The following is a 24,092-nucleotide window of genomic DNA, read 5'->3' on the forward strand; positions in this document are numbered from 1 at the left end:
TGCAGTTAGCAATAGTTCTTCACAGGTTTTTTTCAATGGTGATTTTTTTTATCCTCTAAATGATAACCAATTAAAATATATTCATGACAGACACTGACCTTCATGAAAATACATTTTGTCCTCAAAAGCAGGAGGTTTGATAATCTTGTAGTTACCACAGCACACATAAAATACCTGGCTTGGAAAGCACAGTGAATCATGTTTAATTAAACTTTGTTTCAAATTAGTTGAATTGCAGTCAAATTGGAAAGGACTTCCACATTTTAACAAAAAAAAAATCTTCCAATTATAGAAGTATGCAAATATTGCATCTCTGCACTAGAGGAAGCTGTGATTAGCACTGTTTAGGATTTTGGTGGCTTTGTAGTGCTTTATGGTATATGATAATGTTTATGGCTTAAATCATGTTGCATTAACTGGAGGTGTCATGAGCTGCATTCATTGGGCCCTCCTGTATGTCACATGGCTTCTGATTATTCTACAGTTTTTCTTTTCCTTTCAAAGTATATAATTTTTTTTTCTTTAAACCATAACTAATACATTATGTGCCCAAACATTTCATCATTGCTTACATATGGGAAATACAAAATGTTTTCACATAACTCTGCAATGTGATGTCAAACAGATTTAACACAGATTTAATACAAACATAATAAAACTAAGTTCCTCTAAACACAAGTCTCCTTAGAACATGAATTATTTTTATTTTGATTGAAAACTGAAAAAACATGTGTTCTTTCTGTATTGCTGAGCTGTTCTGTTTGTTTCCAAATTCTTCTTTAGAAGCTTTTTTTCCCCCTGAAACCTTAGTGATTTTCTCTCCTTTGATTTATTTCTTTCTGAATCATTGTCCCAGATTGTGTGTGCCTGCAAGGCTTAGTGAGCTGCTTGGAGTGGATCCCCCAGCCTGCCTCTGTCAGGGGCTCTTTGCCATGGTGTGCCAGCTGTTTTGCCCTCTGTTTTGGCTGTGTGCAAAAGCACAGTGCAGAAAGTACTTTGGACATGTACTGTGCATAAACACAGTGCAGAAACAGGGCTGAAGAAGGGGATCCATGATATCTCTCTGGCTGAGCAGGGAGTGTCCAACTGGGAGCAATTTTGTCATCTTGCCAGGTTCTGGAGCATGTTTCTCTTTCTTTACAAGTTCTTGGGTCACAAAAAATTGCACAGGGCTGGTGAGTTGCTGTGCAGGAGAAAGCAGAAGGGAGAAGAACGAGTTGTTAGCTGGGTAGCAGTGAAGGAAATGCTTGCAGGTCCTAAATTTGTAACTTATTTACATTTGGACAAAAACCGTCAGTGATAAAGGTCTGGTTCCAATATTGCCCTTTGAGTTTATCAGCTTCCATTTCCTAATTTCCAGTGACTGTGAGCTGTGGAAGTTTACATGCTGGCACTTGTACACCCCAGCAGCCTCTGGACACACCTGCCACTGCTGGGCATCCTGAATGACTGAGCCCGTGCAGGGCAGAGGGGCTGGCTCTGCTGTTCCATTGGTGCAGGCACTCCAGCACATGTCCAGTCAAAAAATGTTCACTGCTGAAGTCCCTTGTGGCCAGTGTCATCTTCTAAAAGCTTCTCAGGAGAAGCATATTCTTCCCAAGTTCCCTTTGGCAACATGAGCAATTTTTTCTGCTATATTTTGTGGCTCATCCTTTGAATCATCCTTTAAGGATATGCCCTGGGCTAAAATCCTGTTTGCAATATTAACTTTTATTCTGTAATAACTCATTTAAAAACATCAGATGGTCCCTAAATAGGTGTTTTTTTATATGTTTTGTTAAAAAATAATAAATTGTTCCTATTAAGTCAGAATTCTGCAGCCTCTGTAATGTAACCTTGACATTTCAAAGCTCTTTTAAAGACCTTGCACAGCCTTCCTGATGGATTGAAGAGTTTATTGTTTTATCAAAGGATACACTTAGAGGAACTGCTGATTTTTTTTTTTTATTCAAGTGCTGATGTCTTAACCCTACTTGCACCTCAGATGTGAGGTCTGTATAAATGTATATTAAATATATAGTGTATATAACTGTATTTATATTCTTCAGAAACAAAAATGGCTTGCAAATTCTAATTAGCTTTTTCTTTTCATTCTGCCTGATTAGTTTGTTATTTGATTTTGAATCCATTGTTTTCTCTGATTAATTTTATAGTGTAAATATTGAAATCTAATTTAGCTGTCTGAATAAACAATCTGTTTGGAAGTGGGAGGTCACTGATACTCCTTAGGCAGGCTATTTCCTGTATGCAGTTCAGATGGCATCCAGGGTAGTAAAAAGGTAATGAAAGCACCCAAAATCTTATGAAAAGACTTGAAATGAATTTGTGCTGGCATATATGAGCTTGTTAGCCCATGGACAGACTCAGTCCTTCAACTCAGTATTTATTTAATCCAGACAGAAATCATACTGCCTGTGCAACTTTGTGAGGAGGAGGCATTTTTCTCAATTCCCTTCTACCTAGGTATATGGCATTTCTATCTTTGCTACCAAACACAAATTTAGCTTGTTATAACACCCTCCTTGAGCAGTGATGGAGTCCCACTAAAATGTATCTTGTGACTCCAAGTTTAACACTGTGCCTCTGCTGCTGTAGCCAATATGTTGCTGTGAAAACTCTTGGTGAGTACTTACCCAGAATTATTGAAGGACTCGACCTTCTTCTGTGAAGTATTAGCAACATTATTGAGTTCTTTTTTAATAGTGTTTTTGTTATCTCTGCCCTTGTAAGTTGCTTCTTCCAAATGTTATAGCTTATTAGTTTAGATGCTATTTCCATTGCAATTATAGCCAGAACAGGAAAGGTTTTTTACCTTTTTAGCACATTGTCACCGTGCATCATTTTTAGATCCTTATTTCTCCTTATTAGAGGTTTTTTAAGTCCTCAGCTCTCACTGGATATCAAAGCATGCTTATGGTATAAAGTAGCTAAAGTTTATGGGAGCATGTTGTTACATTGGTGGCAATCTTTGGTGTTTTATTGGGGTTTTTGTGTGTGTGATCTCTTAGGTTAGTTAAGTGTAATATAAATGTACATAAATATCAGACACCTGGCACAGCCTGTGCTGGAATGACCTCATGGCTGTGCCAGGATATGAGAGATCTCTGCCTGGTACCCCTCACCTCCAGTGTGGTCCCACCCTCTTCTGGGGCTTTCTTCCCCATAGACCAAATAGGGTGGGATGGAATGTGAGGTGAGCAGCCTTGGTTGTCTGAGGAGAACTTGGGGATCTTTAAAAAACCCCCAAACCATTGGAAGAGAAAGTGAAGCAGATGAAAATTATTGATGGGGCCCTGAGATGATTATCCTAAAGAAAACTGTGGTTTTCCTCATTTATTTCAATTTTCATTCTGCTTATGTTTTGCTTGGTGGCTGTGTGGCCACTGTATGTATTACCCAAGCACATAATAATCACAATAATTGAAATTGAAATAAGGGCAGCTGGCCAGAGGATATGCAAAACATTGACAAGAACCTGGGCCCTACAAGTGCTCATGTGGCTTCAGTGTTCTTGGAGCTGATGTGGCATCATTTCTTTTAGTCTAAGGGAAGGACATATGGATTAAAACTGTAAACTTAAACATTAGGAGAGACTGGTCAGAATGTGGGGTTTCAGAGCCCTCTAGAGCAATCTGTGATACAAAATTATCTTTCTATACTATTCAATCATATTTCATTTTTAAAAAAACTCTATAGTAGTGGTTTCTTACATTTTAGGACATTTAAAATGTTTTAAAAATATTGTACAATTTAAATATTAAAATAATTCTAGTAAAAGCTGGTTACTGTTACTCTGAACCAAGTCTGTCTGATTTCCCTGAAAAAAAACTGTCTACAGGCCAGACTATACCTTTTCTAACATTGTCACTGGATTTCCTGGTAGATAATTAAAAGGAAAATGTGGGCATTTGATTCCCCAAATAGCAATACAAATAGTGAACTCTGAAGAGTATGTATTTGGGATATGAATAGTTGATTTTTCTTTTAAATTAGGTTTATAAGGCTATTGTTAGTAGTGTCATTTCCTTTTTCACTGCATCCTTGAGAGTGGGTGTTTGCAGATGCAGTATTCTGAGAGCTGCTCATTGTAATATCCTCTCTGAGTAAAGGCAGGCAGCCTGTGCTAATTGCTTTACAGAGACACTCTGCAATGTAATATAAAATGTCACTTCAGCCCTGTTCATAAAGACCTGAGTTTCCAAATGTTCAGCGCATTACAATAAGTTTTGGGTTGGGCTAAATTGCACTATTGATTTTTTTGTAATTAGATTTTAATGAATTGTATTCACTGAAGTTTACATTTGTTGAGGGACTTCAAAGATTGGATTGTGATCATTTAATTCACTTTATTTTTTAATTTTTTTTTTGTGTGTGTATCTAACAGTATAGACATCCTGGAAATATTTTCTATTTTTGTGTTAGCTTATTTAAAGTCCAGCATCTGCCTTTATCCAGTAAAAGATGAATAAAATATGTAAGATTATAGGAATTTGGTTTTTCCAAAAGCTGATAAAGTATTCCACATCTTAGAAATGTATGTTTTCTTACTGTTTGCTCCCCTGCATCTTTTGGATTAAACTGCTTGACTGAAACTGGTCAATAAGGGTTTTGTTGGACTTTTGTTCTTTTATAGTAGCTTCTATTTGGATTAATCTTTATCACTGGGCACTGAAAAGCTGTTTTTCCTTGTTAATGCTTAATCAAATAGCATGGCAGCTGATAATCCCTTGTTCTGATTTAGTAACACACACTGTGTTCCAGGAGATTTTCTTATGCTGTTTTATTAAATTATGTGTTTTGTAAGAAAAGCACATGTTCTACACCAGTCCCAAAATGCTGATTTAATGATGCTTGTACACCTTTGTTTATTCTTGAAGGGTCAGGGTCTCTGCTGTAGCTTTGTGTTTCTGATCCATTTCACCCTCCTAAAGGAAAATCACATTTTTTGTTCTAAAGCAGTTAGATAGTTTAAAAGTCTCTAAACAATTAGGGATTAGGAAATTAGTGGTTCTATGGTTATGTGTGAGAGTTTCCTTTCTCCTCCCTATGCTAATTTACTGGATTTCCCCCATGCTGGAAATGAATAATTTTTGCTGAGTGTAGTCTTGGCTCAGGAGGGTTTTCCTGCAGGCTGGGGTGAGGCTGGATGGGTCAGGGCAGCACCACCCCTGCTCTGGGCAGCCCCTGCTCTTGGGCCACTGCTCCTTCTCTCTCTGAATGGGATCCCAGCTCATCCCAAACTCAGATTATCCTGTTCCCCCAGCTGCAGCAGCTCCCTCTGCCTATAAAGAACATTTCCCAGCCATGCCTGTGTCCTGTTTGCCAGCCCCAGGTCGAGGTGCTGCTCTCAGTGTGCCCAGCCCAGGACAGCCTGGCAGGGTTAGGGATGAACAAAGCTACAGCATCCCAGAGGGATGTGACATATGCAGCTTGACTGAGCTCCACAGCTTTTGGATTGGAATTTTGGGATGTTAAACTGATTTGCAATACACAGAAATTGATGTACAAGTGGCTGGATAGAGGGACCTTATGATTTCTTTGATGCTGACCTACTCTGTGACTCTGAGTAAATAAGTCACTGAATCTTGCTGTGCTTTTATTCTTCCTATATACCTTTATTCTACACTCTATATTCAATCTGCAATATTTCAATATTTCACACCAAAAAAGCAAATATTTCTTAAAAGAAAAAACTCAATATTCCAGGTTGTGTTTAATTCTGTATTATTTGCATTTGCTTAGGTAAGAATAAGTCAAATTAGACTCAAAAACATTCTCAATAATTCTAGGTTGCTGAATTTTACAATTTAATTTCAATAAACATGTTTATCAAGAGGATTTCTATATTTTAAACAAAATAGTATCCATATCTTTAGTTTCTTTTTAGACTAAGCCATCCTCTGGTGAATTTATGCTGCTCTCCCTAGCTAGAATCTATTATGTCTTCCTCAACTATTTGGGCATAAGAGCCTGAATTAGGCAATTAAAAAAGACACAGAGCTTTTACAACTGTGCTTAAATACTACTTCTAAATTTGTGCATGGCCATTTCCAGATAAAAATATGCACTTTGTACGTGTGACTGTGCAGATTAAAGCCAACAATTTAAGTTTATGGTGTGAGTGCACCTGCGTGTAAGCCTTTATTTTAAAATTTGGTCATGCAAATTTTGCTCTTTAGTTAGGTTTTCTTTTTTTTATTATTTGAGAAAAAAATTGCATATGCATATATTTGCATGTTTTGCGTCTATTTTTAGAAAGTGTGCCTGTAAATTGAACTTACAGAATGGTAGGGTACAGTTTGGATATATCCAAGTATGTAACCTATGTAAATAAAAACAAGGATAAGTGTCCCAGAGTGAACCTCAGGTCTGGCTAAAACATGGACAATTTCTTTGTCCTTTGGCTAAGGATGAAAGGAAATTTCAGATCATAAGAATGTGTTCTTTGTGTTTCCACATGGTTTCCTCTGGAATACCTTTTCTTTAAATTACAGCTAATCTTGTTGTAACTATCAGAAAGTTTAATGCTGATGTTAATTTCCTCTCTGGCTATGAAATAGTTTGCCAGTAATATTGGTTGTAATCATGGCAAGATGCACTTGTACAAAATAGTGATATTTGTTGAGATATTAGCAGCTGTTTACAAGGAGTGCTGCTAGCAGTGACTTTTTTCTTTAGAGCATTTTAGTACAATGTTAGTAAGGGTATTTATGAGTCTCTGGGGCAGGACATGGAGAGAAGAGGAAATATTTGGAGACAAAAGCAAATATTTCGAGATGAGCAGCTTCCTTCTCCTTTTCTCTTTGAAATATATCTTTATTTTTTAATAAATTTTCTTTACAGATTCCTTTCCCTGTGACAGCCTCTTTCAGTTTAAATCCATGCAGTCTTGCGGGACAATACCAGTTAGCTATTGGGTAATTTAGAGAAAAAAAAAAGATAAGCAACTCATTCTGCTCAGTGAATGAATTGCTGAATGAATTTCCAGACAGGCTAAACTTGATTTTGTATACATATAACTTTTAGCTTCCTGGAAACTATAGAAGTCTGGTGTCTTCCACTGAAGTGAAATGTGTCAGAATGAAATTGAAAGAAGGATGGAAGTGACAGGAAAAGAATATAACAACAAAAATAGTATGAAGAAAACCATAATTTTCCAGTGAATAAAATCTAGAAATCATAGCATTAAAAAAGTTCTAAATAAACAAATTTTACTTGCATTATTACCTTGTCTGTTCCTATGTCAATACAGAATAGTTCTTTACAGCACATTTCCAAGGGTTTAATCCTTTTTAAAATAACCTAAATGACAGCATTTCACAAGGATGCTTAGAGGACTATTACATGGTCAGATACATCTAATTATCAGTATTTCCTTTCCAAAGCCAGCTTTTTCTCTGTTGCATCCTATTATTCCTATCCCTTGAGCCACATTAAAAAGGTTTTTCTCCCTTCCTTGGGATGTTTGGGTTTAAGACACTCAAGGATACCTATCATTGATCCTTTAGCCTTGCTAAGAGGTGAAACTGCTCCAATGGTAGAAGATGCAGGGATAAAGCATTTTTAACTGCTGGATATAGTTTTCCTACACTGCACTATCATACTTTTGAATAGTATGAGGTACTAAAGTATGCACTGTTTTCTTCCTTAGTTCTTGAGTTAAAGTGGATTTTTAAAATTTGATCTTTTCAATTAACTTGTGTTACAATGGTTGGATCAGGCTGGGGATTTTCAAAATGTAAAAGTTGGCTTGCTTTGTAGGTTAAATATCCTCTTAACTGCTTTGTTATTTGTTCTTGATCCAGTGTCTCCAGGGGACCAGGTCCACCTCATTTCCAAGCAGCAGATACTAAGATGGTTTTTTGTGAGATGTGCTGCAGTTATTTACAGCTGCACACACTGCTTTGTTGAGGATATAATTATTCCTTACCATCAGTGATTTTTCTTTTTCTCTTGTTCTACCTTCCAGTTATCAATGTTGCTGTTTGTCTTGAAACTGCAGTTTTCCATGAAACAAAGCCTGGTTTAGTCAAGATAAGTGGCCAAAACCATACTAGATTGCCAGCATTCTTGAGGTAAGAAGGTTGCTTTTATCTTCGACACTTGCTGATGCTCTTGCCTGCTGGTGTGTTTATACTCCATGGTGAATTGTCCTTGAAGTCCCCTCTTGTCTGAGGACAAGTTCTGCAACTGAAGGCAAACAGCTCCTGCATCACACACATATGCAGAGATTCCACCTCCTTGTCACAGTAATTGTCATGTGTGAATCAAGGGAATTTCAAAATGACCTTTGCAGGCTGCCCAGAGACCTTGTGGAGTCTCCTTCCCTGGAGATATTCAAAAGCCAACCAGACACAGTCCTGACTAATGTGCTCTACAGCATCCTGCAAGCAGGGAGATTGGACCAGAGGACCTCCAGTGATATTTTCCAACCTCATCCATTTTATGATTCTGTCCTTCAATAAGAAAGAACCAATTTCCTTTTTGATATTATTATTATTACTATTGCCTACTTTTAAAGAATAATTTCAAATAGTGTTTAGAAAATACAGTCTAAGGGAGCTGTATAAATATTATTGGCATTATACCTGCAAACATAAAGCAATTTAGTAATTACTGCTCCAGTATGGTTTATTTTTACTATATTAATTATATTTGCATATATCAGGTATGTGCATGGAGACCTCAAAGTCATCTCTGTCATATTCCATGAATCTGTGAGTCAGGTAAACATCTGCAGCCAGTACAAAAAGTGTGCTTAGTCAGGCAATTTATCAGGACCAGGATAAAACTGCTTCTCACAACCCTTCCCTGCTAATTGAGCCAGGACATAAAATAGCATCTGCAAATGTTTGCCTCTTGATCCCAAACCAAGGAATCATTGTCAGGCTGTTTGCACAGTATACCTCAAATGAGATATGTTAAGAAAAGCATTAGAGCAGACAATTGAATGCAACTTTAAGTACTAGAGGTAAGGCTTGACTGATTAAGTCCATATTAAATGTTATCATTGTTAAATCCAGCTTTATCCTCAGTAAAATATATATGGCTTTTGCAGAAAACAATGTTATCCTGGCAGTAAAAATCAGTGTCTGTCCAAGGTTGTCTGGAAAAGACTTCTATTTTCACATTGATTGGTTTTTGTCTTGATAAGATTAATGGTGATTGTTAATGATTTTCATAATCACTACCATAAGCCAGAGCTAAAGTTCTATGAAGATGAGGAAGTTTGTAGAAGTAGATATGATTTCAGATGATGTACACCTGCACCTAAGCACATTCCCCATTTTTACATTGCTTTCAAGCTCCTTGTGTTCCAATACTCTTTGCTCTTTGCCAGTTACCTCCTGGGCTGTGCCACAAAGCATTAAAAACCTGCTCTGGAGCTGTAAGAGGCCACAGAGATCTGAGCAGGCAAAACACACTGTACAGTGGCTTTTTCATTTTAACCAAAAACTGACATCCTCCAACACTAAAAACTGAACATTTTGTCAAGATGAAAGTTTTGCCCAAGCAAATTACATTTCTACTAACAAACATGTTCTAGAAGCTGCATATTAACTGTAGGAAAAAATGGTGCATGCAAATAATTTGAACATTTTATTGGGTAAAGTTGCTCATATTTTGCTGGATCCTTAGATAAACTAATGTGAACTGCTTGTATAGGCTTGCTGGGCTTCATCCTTTAGACACAAGGACAGTGATCACTAGACAGTATATTCATAACATAATTAAAACATCCATTTCAGGGATCCCCAGCAAGTCTCAACAGGCAATATCATTATCACTTGAACTAACTTTGCTACTAAATAAGTTTTATGTGATGAGCTCATGGTCATCTCTAATTGGCTGAACATCTGAGCATTTCACATGAAAATGGGCTTGAACTTACTTGTAGAATGTAATTGTGACAAATATTAAATCTGTAATGGTAATCAGGCAGTAAACTAAAGAGAAAGGTTTAAAGACTCATTTTTAGATGCAGAATGCAGATGATGGAGAAAGCATCTGGTTTTTTACGAGTCATATTCCTTATATGTGAATACAACTGCTGTAGCTATTTTCTATTTTAATGAGGTTTCTGAATTATAAAATATATCTGTTTTTCCTGGTTCTTTGGTCAGCAGAGATGGTCAGCATCCTTCTCCTCATCTTCTCATCATCTATCTCTTCTTGTTTATCACAATTTATAGACTACACTTCTAGTACTTCCTTGCTTCTCTATAAGAGGTCGAAAGAGATACTCAAATGAGTCTGGAGATAAGTAGTCAAGTCATCTAGTTTATCTTCTTTAAATTGACTTTTGTTCATCACTTGAGTTGTTGCTTCATAATTAGGTACAGAGAACATCATCCAGGAGTAAGGTACTGACCTTCAATTTTAATGAAGTATTATGGGAGTCTTAGTCTTAAACACTTCATTTGCCATTGTTATGACAAACAAACTAGGGCAATAAATGCTTCACCTGGATCAGCATTTTAGGAAGTTTATTTTGGAGAAAGAAAATTATTTTTGAATTTTAAAAATTAAAAACAGCAAAATACAATTCATTTTTTAAGGTACAAAAATATATCTTGAAAAAAGACAGAAATTCCCAGAACATTTCAAAAGTAACTATTGATTATGTCTAATCAATAGATATAATTTTTAAAACTGGAAACACTTCTATCTCATTCCAGCTAGATGGGGCTCTATATGAACTTCTGGAGCTGTTTGTGTTTTCTCTCCATAAAACCAGTTAAATATTAAATTTTATTATTTGATCTTAGTTTTGAAGGTGACATTTTCTTCTCCTGTTTCCCATGGTATCTGTAAAGGGAAAAGCACTGCCAGTGTTAATGAAGGGGAGCCAGTTGGTGTAATCTTTTGGGATTTCAGTGAAGCTTTCAATACTGTCTCTTGCAGTATCCTTCTGGATGATGTCACATTCAGTGGGACAAGCACGTGGTGTGAGCCCCTGGCACAAAGGTTGGGGTGACCGGGGCCGTGGGGCCCAGGCAGGGCATTGTGCCACTCTGCTCAGAGCTGGGGTGGCCTCACCTCCAGGGCTGGGACAGCTTTGGGGGCACAGTGGAGGACAGACTTTGAGCCACTAGAGAATGTCCAAAGGGGGCCACAGTAGAGCAAGGACATTGAGCCATTAGAGTGTCCAGAGGGGGCCACAATAGAGTAAAGACATTGAGCCACTAGAGAGTGTCCAAAGGGGGCCACAATGGAGGACAGACATTGAGCCATTAGAGTGTCCAAAGGGGGCTACAAGGAAAGACATTGAACCATTAGAGAGTGTCCAAAGGGGGCCACAATGGAGGACAGACATTGAACCATTAGAGAGTGTCCAAAGGGGGCCACAATGGAGGACAGACATTGAACCATTAGAGAGTGTCCAAAGGGGGCCACAATGGAGGACAGACATTGAACCATTAGAGAGTGTCCAAAGGGGGCCACAATGGAGGACAGACATTGAGCTATTAGAGAGTGTCCAAAGGGGGCCACAATGGAGGACAGACATTGAGCCATTAGAGAGTGTCCAAAGGGGGCTACAAGGAAAGACATTGAACCATTAGAGAGTGTCCAAAGGGGGCCACAATAGAGTAAAGACATTGAACCATTAGAGAGTGTCCAAAGGGGGCCACAATAGAGTAAAGACATGGAACCATTAGAGAGTGTCCAAAGGGGGCCACAATGGAGGACAGACATTGAACCATTAGAGAGTGTCCAAAGGGGGCCACAATGGAGGACAGACATTGAACCATTAGAGAGTGTCCAAAGGGGGCCACAATGGAGGACAGACATTGAGCCATTAGAGAGTGTCCAAAGGGAGCCACGAGGATGGTGAAGGGCTTTGAGGAGAAACTCTGTGAGGAGCAGCTGAAGGTGCTTGGTCTGTTCAGCCTGGAGCAGAGGAGGCTGAGGGGAGACCTCAGTGCAGGTACAGCTTCCTCAAGAGGGGACAGAGGGGCAGGCACTGATCTGTGCTCCGTGTGACAGAGACAGGAGCTGAGGGAATGGCATGAAACCGTCTTGGGGAGGTTTAGGTTGGATATCAGGAAAAGGTTCCTCACCAGAGGGTGGCTGGGCACTGAGCAGGCTCCCCAGGACAGTGGGCACAGCACCAGCCTGACAGAGCTCAGGAAGGGTTTGAACAACGCTCTCAGGCACAGGGGGGATTGCTGGGTGTCCTGTGAGGGACCAGGAGCTGAACTTCAAAGATCTTTGTGGGTCCCTTCCTACTTGGGGTAGTCTATGAATATCTATATATTCTGTGATATTCTATGACTAATTACAGGATATCTTAGCTATATAGATGGAAATTTATGCTTGTAATTTTTGAGAAATCTAAAAAGTGAGAAATCTAGAGAAATCTAAATCTAGTGAATGAGAAACTGACCTTTGTGTATGTGTAAAAAAACCTGTACCTTCCTTCTTCTGACTTTGTGATATTTATTTTAAATTGCTGCTTGTAAAAGCTCTGTTTTAAATTTCTAAAATTCACTCAAAGGGAAAAAATGTAAGTTCAGACCTTCACTGAAATCAGTGTGTGTGACCTTTGACTTTACCTGAAGCTTTACTTACTTTTGAGATGCATTGGTTTACCATACCCCAAATAAAGATGGTATTTTATGTCAGAGAAATTGCCCTCTAGAAATGCCCATTTCTTTCCATTGCCTGTAAAGTGATTTCAGGCAACTACCTAGATACAGATGTCTGTGCAGATTCAGACACTTAGCAGACAAGTGGAAATGCCCCCTTTTGCTGCCCTTCCCGTGGTTATCTCTTGACTTCAAGGACTGAGCTCTAATCTTTTATCCTCAATTAATACAGGAATGAAAACATGATTTTAATTTGCTTTCCACTTGTATTTTAAGAAAGGAAACAATTGTTTTGAGGGAAATCTGGAGTTGGTTTATGTTAGTACTCAATTACACATAATTTAGACGAGGGTAAATATTAGTATTTCAGACTTCAGCACAAGAATAATAGATTTTTCTTTCTTTAAGGAAAATAGTCTATTTGCTTTATGCCAAGCATTGACTCTTTCAGTATGTTCAAGCCTAGAAGGCTGAAAACAACAACACAGATGTGATTCACATAGAGTTCAGCAGCATGGTGCTTCAGTGTTCTGGCTTGTTGGAAAGCTTCCAGGGGATTTAGGAAAAGAACATACTGAAGAAATACAAACTGTTATTTTGCCAATTAGTTGGAAAGAAGTGTTTTTTCAGCATGATTCAAATTCACTTTAATTGTTATTTGCTTTCATCAAAATTTCCCCACACAGAACAAAATATTTACTCAGAGACCGGTTATCTGTATACCTGTTATAGTGAAAATAGTTATGTATCAGTCCAAAGAATTTTAGAATACCCTGTTTATTAAGGGGCTTATGTGTTTCCTAGGTGATTGTAGCAACAAAGTGGCAGTATACTGCATCACAACAAGTTAATCCATTATTTCTTTAGGAATGTAGTTGTTGGAGCCTAGTTTGTGTTTTGTACAGGGAATTTATTAGACTATTTTATACCTGTAAATACTAATCACAAGACTATATGTAGTAGGTTCTTTTCTGGAACTTGATTGCTAACACATAGGCTTTGTGGGGTGGTGAAAAGGACTGTAGGAAAATACTCTTCAGTGATGCTGCTCTTCTTGACTGGTGTCCCTAAGAACTGGTGTCACCAAACAGAGACCAATGTGGAGGCATTTTTATAAAGTGTAGTTAAGTCATCTTGGTTATGTAAGATTAAGACATATCAAAGTTTTCTCAATCTTTAGATAATTCTATTATAGATAAAAAATTGTCAGATCAAAATCAGGAGTGGTTTTACAGGGAGGACCTTCCAGGCTTTTCACATAGTAATAAAATATGATACAAGGCAGCACGGTGTCAATAAATCTACAGGATAAAGGTCAGGTTTACATCGATGGACAGAGCCAGCAAATACATTTGTTCCTGCAATGTCTGTGTTTAAATGCCACCCTCTGATGAACCTGGTGCAGAAATACACTTCTGGGTTTGATGAGATGTCAGTTTTGTTCAGTGCTGATCAAATAAGATGAATGAAAGTGAAACAAGAGCAAAAATATTACTTCTGTCATTTATTTTTTATGCATTACAGGAAGTGGGTCAGTGAGTGAGATTTCTCTTAAACAAATAGCAATCACTGCACAATATCACCCATTGATCTATTTCACAGCAGGCAATGGCCTTTTTGTCAGAAAGGACACACAATTCAAATACCACAGAAGACGTAGAAATGCCCATGACAGGTTTAAAAAGTGTCTTCCCCTCCTTTTACTTGCCAGGCCATTCTCCACAAATCAATCTTGGTTGTAGAGGCAGGGCATTGCAAAAGCACTTCCACATCTATAGGAAAGGTGGATAGTCTTTAAAAAAAAAAAAAGTCATGTAAATATTGTCTAAGGTAAAGGAAATCATCATTTAGCAAAAAATGATCTGTTTCCTATGATACATACATTAAAAAAAAAAGACCAGAGCAAATTGCAATTGCATGAGTCATTTTGTGTAACTGTAGCAATTTGAAGAGCCAATACTTAGGATGAGTGATGTATCCTATCATTAATTCAACTTCAGAAAACGTTATCAAATGTGAAAGTCTATATATACCATAGGACTGCAAATATTTCTTAAAAAAACATTTGTGGATAGACGGATCTGAAAATGGGATACTTCCCTTTACACTTAATTTGCCTGTGAAATGATTTTAAATCATTGAAGTGCAATATCCAGCTTTGAATGATTCCAAGCAACTTTCATGTGTCTGAAATGAGGCAACTAAATTCCAATATCACCATCTAAATAAATAAATGACTTGAGTTCCTAGGAATTTATAACCTGCGTGGAGGTAAATGTTATTTCCAGTTTATTACCTGTGTGTCAGCACAGCTGAAAGGCAAGGCAAGATATTCTCTAATAGTATTTTTCAGTCAAATGTGGAAGGTCTCCTTTATAGCAGTTATTTATTCAAATAACTGAATTATTTCCCTTTGCTTGACAAGTTGCTTTGGTCAACCATAAAATTCATAGATTATATCTTCTTCTGAAGAGCTGTGTTTTAATGCAATTGCATACATAAGCAGAATTGTTTTGATTTAATTCTAAAGGCTTTGTCTGTTGCTTTGGTATAATCTTTATGGGGGGCAAATAATAAAACCTGTAACACATAATGACATTCCTCTACTAATGAACCAAAATGTGTACAAAATACTGAGAGATTTTCACATCCACCTGAAATCTGGATTTACAGATAGCCTGCAATCTTCACTTCATCATTTTTCTTTTTAGAGGCAAAAATAGCCCTCACTTTCCTCTTCAAAACAGCACTAAAGAAGTGAAAGAGGGTTATAGAAACAAGTTAAAAGGAGGAGAAAGAAACCTACATTTATGTGGCTGATTTCTTCCTGCTCTGTCCACTTGTTGGAGTATATATAGATATTTAACTATTTACCATTCAATATGAAAAGCCTGCAGACCTTAACCATGGTAACCATTCTATCACTTGCTCTTTAATATATTATTTATTCATATGCCTTATTCTTGCAATTTCCAGCAAGGCAATTAAAAGCATATGTTCATGTCTTCTACTGTAGTGGGTTTTTAGGAAAAAAAATCAAGATATAATACATTTTACATTCTCAATAGTTCTGCAGCCTTTCAGAATCTTTTTAAAACTTGAAGCAGCCATAACAAGAGAAAATCTGAGAATGACTCTCATTGTGGCAAATCTGGAGCCCAGAGAATGACTTCTTTTACTCTTTCTCTCCACTGTATTTTAAGAACATAGCATCATTTTTATTCTATTTTAATCAATAAAAATAAAATAATATTGGTATTTGAGGATTTTACTGTGCTTTCCATTATGACTCTATTTTATATGGCCCCAGATAGCATCTTAAGTGATATGCTATTATGAAATGGAATTGCTAAAATTATAAATTATACTATATATAAAAGTATAAATTATTCACATTTTAGGGCAATGGTACAAGATAGGTATTACTATATGCACTTGCAAAAAGTAATGAGATACAAAAGTAAAACAAACAAACAAAGATACCAAAGTAAAACAAACCCAAGACTCTTTTAAAGACTGGCTAGAGATCTCCAAGGTCCATACCAGATATTCTAATGTGAAATCCTCCCTGTGGGGGAGGACAGCTGCCCTTCCCCAAGTCCCTGTTCTTATCTCTCAGATCTGAGATTGTTGCTCTTCCTAAAGCACCTTCCTTACCATCATTACCTCATATAATTGACCTTTTAACAGTCAGGGGAGCAGAGAGGGTGTGGTAAAGGAGCTTTCTATATCCACCCAGTGAGACTTTTGGCCGTGTCCTCTTTCCCCTTTGCAGGGAAAGTGGCTGAGAGTGTTGCAGTGACAATGAACTTGCTGGCTGGCTTTGGGACATATTAATAGTTTTGAAAATTTTGAAGACAGCCAGCATTTGATAAGCATGTAGTGGGCTATCCCATGTATTTTTTCTTGCAGTGGCAAATATTTTAACTCACCTTTGCTGACTAAGCAGTCGGTTTTATATATGGTTTCCAGTAGTACCTTATAAATGACTTTAATTTACAGTTCATTACATGTCTATGCCTCTAAATCCCCATGCAATAATTTGTATCCTTTCCCTTGATAGTTTAATTGTTTGTAATTTTTTTAATGGTAACTTCTTGATAATCCAATCCAACAACTTCTTTCCATTGCTTTTGAATAATAAATCTTTAGGCATTTTTTATTCAAATTATCATAGGTACTTATTTTGTAACTCTTTTTAATGTGGATAACACAAACAGCATTATTCTTACATTCCTTGGGGGGAAAAATGTACCTCAAAAATGTATTTCTTTACATTAATACAAAATACAACATCTAATTAGATTTGCTAGTGTAGCTGAGAAATGATCTGCATATACTGTAAATGGGGCACATATATCACAGCTGCTTGCACTTTAGTTGGAGCTTTATGGTGCCTTACTACTGTATAAACATCAGTGTAAAAAAGGGTTTCTTTCCAAATAATAGAGCTTCATCTTACTCAAGTCTTTACGTGGGTTTTTAGTATTTAAAACTGCAATACAATCCCTGGGACTTTAGATTCATGACAGAATATTCATGTAAAGGGAACTCTGTGGAAAAACCCAAAAGGAACAGGTCTAAAGGAAAGGTTAGAAAAGGATTACAAACCCTGTGATGGCCATGTTTTATGAAGAAACCTTCTCTTCACAATGTCATTACAGTAAAGCATTTCACATAATGGGCATGGAACTTCAAATATGTCTATAATGTAATAAAGTATATTTGAAGGATAAGTCAATCCTGCCAATTCGTTAATGGCATTTTTTTACATCTAATTTTCCACACCTGACTGTAATGTCATTTTCTATCATGTCAAAGATGAAAAAGTACATGTAATAGCTGCTTTGCCCTTACTACTTGATGAAAATGTTTTTTCAAAAATTAGAATATTCAATAACGCCTACTAAATGCTTTCTATCTTTTACTGTGATAGGGAATTTTTGAAAAATCTGCTTTGTTTGAGAAGAGTTATAAAAATGTGTCAAAATGCAGGCCAACTTTGTTATAGACTTTTAAGCCTTGTGAAATGAATCTACTGTTTTGCACAGTTGCTAAATACCAGATATATTAAGCTCATGCCACATCTTAAATCTTCTATTAAAATCTTCACAAAGCTAGAAAATGAAATTAATGAAACAAATTAATGGGCATAATTCAGTCCATTAAAATTGCCCTTTTACCCTGTGTAAATAGAAGTTTGCCAATTTTTATGGCAGTAGTTTCTAGACCCTTAGGGGTGGATGTAACATCTTTGCAATAGTTGACATTTTATGTATTCAACTGTTTTACCTTTCTTTCTTTTATTGCTGTAGTGACTTTTTCCCATGTCCAAACTATCATTGGAATATGAAATTTCTTTCTGAATTACCTTACAATCTTCAAAGCTTGTAATTCTGAGTGTAGAAAGTCCTTCCTTTATCAGTGCAAGCAGAAATGGAGCAGAAGTTTATGGCTGCTTCTGTATGTAAGGTCATCAGCACACTAAAGTTCAGAGCATGTGAGCAGACATCCTAATAAACATGGAAGGTTTAAATGAGGCAGACAGTTTTTGCAGGATGTTCATAGTCCCTCAAAGTCAGGTTTTGTTCCATTTTTTTCCCTTCCAAAGCAAAGCCTGGCATCCAGAAATTTGTTTAAGGCCTTTCATTTCTCTAAATACTTGGCATTTTTCCATGTTTAGATTCAGATTTTAGGATGTGAAAAAGGCAGGCCTATTGTAATCACCAATAGGTGGCAACTTCTGTGACCTTGGCTTTTGTATATTGCAGATAGTAAAAAATTCAAAAGTAATTATGGGAGAATTTGATTCATCATTTATAGTCCCTACATGCCCAGTCATCATAAATAATTAGGGAGAGGAAAGACAAATATGCAGAAAGTCAATTAAAACATCACTGTGTCAGTTAGAATAAAATATGATCATAAAGAATTCTATTAAAAATAAATTTTAGGATAGAAGTGTTTCCTAAATGTCTGGCAATATAGTTTTCTGATTTTTCACCTCCATTCTTTTGGTGTCCCAGGTCTTAGGTAACTTTCCTTGTGTGCTGTTTAATTTGTTCTTACTTTAAAAACTGTCCTGATTCTGCATAAATGGGTATAAGTCACAGGTAATAATTGAAAATTGACAAGAAGTTGGACGTTTTACCAGTCATCTACCCTCCCTTTTTTTTGGATGGCTTTACTCATTATCCTTCAGAAAAGATCACAGGCTCTTACTGGCAGTAATCACAGTTAGGAAAATACTCATTGAGACAGTTTTTCCACATTCCTACTGCTTTTTGCATTCTTCACATAAACATGGATGCACCTGGCATATATGCCTGCAGGATTGGTTCTGGCTGAGATGTAATAAACAGGGGAAAAGTTCTGTTAAGGTAGGATTTATCTTTTCTCTAGTGATGTCACATCACTTTAAACTAGGTTAGTGACCCTGGGAATAGGAAAGAAAGTTCAGTTTGTGTCTGCTTTCTCTTCTGAGTCTACTGAAAGTGCTCTCCTAGCAATATGGGTATTCTCTCTGGTCAGTTCATCAGAAGTAGCTGAGTCAGATATCATAAAATAACTAACCCACATGCACTTGCTAAAAGCTCAAGCACATCATACTCATTGTTTAATTTCTTTAATAGCTACAGGTTTATTGTAGCAATAAAATATGCTGTAGCTGTAGCATGTCAATTCAAAAACACTGTTCCTGTGTAAAGAGGCTGTTCAGAGATTATCAAAGTACCACTCAAGAAAGTAGATGACTGTGTTAGTGAAAAGACTGAGAGTTTTCATCTAGAGCTGCAGAATTTATCCTGAAGAAATCTGTGGTGCAGAGAGCTGAATGTATGTATCTACATTTTAATTAAAAGTTAAGAAGTTGGAGTCCTGGCTGCACTGAAATGTCACTGAGTTACTATTGGAGCAGATACAGCTGATGTCAATAGTCATTTTCAAACTCTGCTGAATCTGAAGGAGGGTGAGAGATCAGTGTTAAGTGAGAAGTTACTGATGTAGCCCTCATGGGCACAGCTGAGAATGTTTGTGCTGAAGGAGAGGATCACAAAAGAAAATGGTTCTCAGACGAAGTGTTTATGATTAGTGAGGACAGAAATGGAGCCCAAAGAAAATGTTAAATAAAAAAAAAATTAAAGTGGGCATACAAAATCAAGAGAGCAAGTCAGAATAGAAGATGGCACCAGAGAGAGTAGTCACTCAGGAGAGATATCTGGGAAAGAATTTTATTGATGGGAGATTTTACATCACCAACTAAGGTTATTAAATCAGAAACCAGAGAAATCCTGAGAGAAGAAAAGCATGTGATTGATGTGAGTAAAAATATTTTGAAGAAAATAGAACATTGTTGAATAATATTGATTGTGCAGGGGAAATAAACCATATCCATGAAAAGCTGATGTAACAACTACCACTGAAAGGGTCAAAAATACATATTTCAAAATTGAATTGTATCCTAAAAGAACTTAAAACTGATAAGGGTATAGGAATAAAACTGGACAGTGACCTTCCAGTTGGATAAGACTGGATGAGTGCAAAGGAAATGTGGCTGGGGGAGTGTAGGAACTACCCAACAATTTCTGTAGTGTTACATGTCAGCTTGTTAAACACTGGCAAGGATTTAAAAGAACACAGTCAATAGAGAGGGTAAGGCATGGAGGCCTCATAAATGGGATTTATAACTGAGAATTTGAGTGACTCCCTTGCTGCTCTTAGAGATACTTATTGTGGTGAGAAAGATGGAGTATGAATATATAAAGAAGGTGTTGAAGATGAAACCGATACCAGAAAAAGAGGTTAATTATTTTAGTAGTTTAATTATCACAATCAGAAGCCATTAATGGATTTTCAGGAGTAATGCTTGAGTGATTTGTGTAATAGATGAGTGGTTCTTTGAAAAATATTTTAGGATTAAAATTCTCAGAATGATTTGGTTTTCCTTAACGTTAATAATCCAGCTATAACATAGTTTTTCTCTTCCAATAGTGCTTGAGTAATTTCTTCTTTAAATCCTTTGTTAGCCCTGCCCAAACACCACTTTAATCTCATTTCTTGCCCTAAATCTCATTTCATCTTTTCCCTCTTTTTCTTCCCACAACTGCACACCTCTGTACTCTTTGTACCCATATACTGCCTGCTAAATCTGCAACATTTTAATTTCATCAGGCACTTGATCTTCCCAACCCACTGCCATTCCCTGTTTCCTTGGGACTCACTGGGCAGCACTAACAAGAAATGGGAGTGGAAGGTAAAGGTGCCAGGGGTGCAGCTTTACTTTGAGGGGTGTGGGTCTGCTCCTGCATGGAGGAGTTTCTCTTAAGGGCTCCCTTACAGGAAAGTCGGGTAGGTTAAGAGGCAGTGATCCCCAGCAGTTTGTTAGGTGCCAGTTCTTCAGTGCTGCACTAAGTTTTGGGGCACCATTTCCATGCTGAGAGGGTGCCCTAGAGAAGACTACAGCCAGCCCAGATGGCAATACTTGTCTATCTGGTACCTTCCCCAAATCTGTCTCCTAAAGTTATGTGCATGTTTCTGCTCAAAATGCAGAGTTTTCCACAGCATGTTTGGACAGCAAACACTTGTTTTTTGAGGTTTTCCAAAGCCTGCATTTTGAGCTGTGCTCTGGAGTCAGCTGAGCATTTGTCCCCCAGCTGAAGCTCTTTATGGGGCTGTGTGGGACTGTGCAAGAGGGAACAGGCAGAGCTGGTGGCAGAGCTCCTTCCAGGTGAGGGTAGGAAAGTGTCTGATCTCAGGTCTTGTCCAGGAACCACGTGCTGGGAGGTGCAGAGCAGCTCCCTGTGCACTCTCAGCTTTCATTTTGTTGTGTAGGCTCACATCTGCCCTGAGTGTGCTCAGGAGCCCTCCCTGCTCTGGCAGTCCTGACACACGGGTGGGCTTTTCCTTGTGCTGCACGTTGGAATGGAGACCTTGCAGCTCTGCAGCCAGAGCAGTGGCACTGCCAGGCCAGCCCTGTCTGAGCCTCCAGCTGGCACTGGACAGCCAGTGCCCCATAATGGAGGAGCAAGGATGCCTCTCCATGCTTTACTCTGATCCTTTTTGCTTGAGAGAATTTTAAAATGACTTGTGTTTCTTCTCCATCTAATTTTCCCACTTGCTCATATTGCACATTTGATGACCTTTTGAATTTATTCTGTGATTTCAGTTCCTTTCCATCAAAATACTCTCTACTCCTTTTATAGGTTATTCCTTATTTTATGAAAAACACTAACAAAATATACTTTCCATGTGCTGTTATTTTTGTTAAATTCAGTTTTCTAATCATAATAATCACTGACAACAGAGAGACCTCAAAGAAAATGATAAAAAGCAGCAAAATGAGAATTTATGCTATGAATGTGTCAGCTGCTATAATCTTGGAGATATTACACAAGCACCAAGAAGCTTCAGCCATTTTTAAACCTGGACTTTACAAAAACCTCTTTTGCTAAAGTTTTGAATTTTTAATATTTGTTCTTGCTATAACACTTTTTGTTTGTGAATTTGTTGGTTTTTTTGAGAGAAGTGAAATATCAAGAATATTTTCCTACAAGATTTCAGTCCCAGTCTTTAAAACTGAGTATTTTATCATTTATCTTATAAATTTAATTGTGATTCCATCCTCTCTTTTTAGGCACATTTTACCTGACTTCCACTAATAACTCACATTTCCTTCAACTCCTTTTTAGAGGATCTGCATAAAAACTTGTCTTAAGCAGACTCTGAAGCCCTGGGCCCATAAATACTGAGAACTTTTTAGAAGGCTAATTCCTTCATTTCTCCCATGTCATAATTGCTTTGCTCATTAAGAGATTTCTGCATTAAATTTATATTTGTATTTTTTTACATCTTATATTTGAAAACATGAATATGTAATGTCTCCCTGGAACTCTGCACCATTATGATGAAAGATAGAAGTGGAGTCTAAGACAGACATGTTTAATTAGTGAGAAAACTTGACATTTTCAGTCTTTAGACTAGACAGGGAAAAAGCCAAGAGCAAAGAAGTGGTTTGGGGTGATTTTTTTTTAGATTGCTGACAGAAAATAATTGTTTTAACAAGAATCAAAATGAAACTTTTCAACTTTTGTAATGTATCAAAGGCCATTAGAGTTAAGGTTCAATGCTTATTCACAAATCCAGATATTCCAATTCCTATCGAAGTGGGAGGAAATACTTTATAATTTTGGAGTGATAACCACTCAAATTCTATAAGTGGCAATTGAAGAACTATGTCTTCATTAATAAAAATATCACTTGGCACATCATGAGGGTGGGTGGTCAGGTTTTGGGTTTAACTGCTGGGGTCATTTTTTATCAACTGGCAATGGAATTTTCAATCTTTGGAAGTGAGTTGTTCTTTGATGAGGAATGAGTGATTCAGTAGAAAGAAGCAGGAATAGTTCAATTTCACACAGCCTTCTAATTCAGGGTTAGAGGATGAAACAGCAGAACCTAGAGAATCTGAGAGCTAGGGCCCTTAGGATTTAGCTAGGGCCAACTTTCTCATCTGTGAAGTTGTGTTTTTCATTATATCTGACATTTTTTGAGGGTGAGTTTTGTTACAGATTATTAGCCTATGGCACTGGGCTGGGAAGATGAGACTTCACTGAGATACAGAACCCATAAAAAAAGAGTGAACAATTGAAATTACAGAGTTATTGTTATCTTGTTGTCAAGGTAGCTTGAGGTTGGTTTTGCACTGAGAGGAATTCAGCTTGCTTTTATGTGTGATACTAGGAAATGAATTCAGTGCCCAGTATGCCCCAACACTAATTATAAAACTTTCTAAAAACAAAGAATAAACCCAAACCAACTCTTTCCAGCTTTCTTTCACTGTTTAACTCTTCTCATGCAACTCTGAAACCACTTTATTGATTTACACAATTGAGGGCTTTAAATGTGATTGATTACCTGTATCCTCTTTTGTCCTGGGTTATGTATATTCATGGCAGGAACAGAAAAGATAACTTTGCATCAGAGCTCTGCCTCAGGGATGTTATTTAGGATGTTTAGGAGTAAATCCTGGATTCAGTGCCATTAGCTTAGAAGGGAATAAGCCCAAGTCAGCAAGGAACTAATAACTTTCTGGGTAGCTGCTGTGCAGCTAATCAGGTAAGAAACATATCACAGTCATCAAATATTACCAGCTTATTAAATAAAGGGAAGAAAAAAAATTCTAGGAGAATTTAAGGAGAACCTTCCGAGGAGCCTGGAGACAGTGTCGTTCAGCTTTCCTTGGTACATGTAGGGGATTAAGCCAGTGAGCAGATGCTCTCTGGAGAACCTCTACAGAAATTATCAAAATTGGCCAACAATGTTTGGAAAAAAATTGAGTTGTAGTGCAACTTGTATAAGTTCAAAGTACTGTGTTTAGGCAGGATGGCAAGATGGGAGCAAATGGTTGGGTAGAAATTTGCATTTTTAAAAGATCTAAGTGGAAGGAAACAATCTAAGTTCATTGTCAATGGCAGTGAAGAAGCGGTTTTGGATTTAACCTGCAAT

This window comes from Agelaius phoeniceus, chromosome 12 (genome assembly GCF_051311805.1).
Source record: "Agelaius phoeniceus isolate bAgePho1 chromosome 12, bAgePho1.hap1, whole genome shotgun sequence".
Taxonomy (NCBI): Eukaryota; Metazoa; Chordata; class Aves; order Passeriformes; family Icteridae; genus Agelaius; species Agelaius phoeniceus.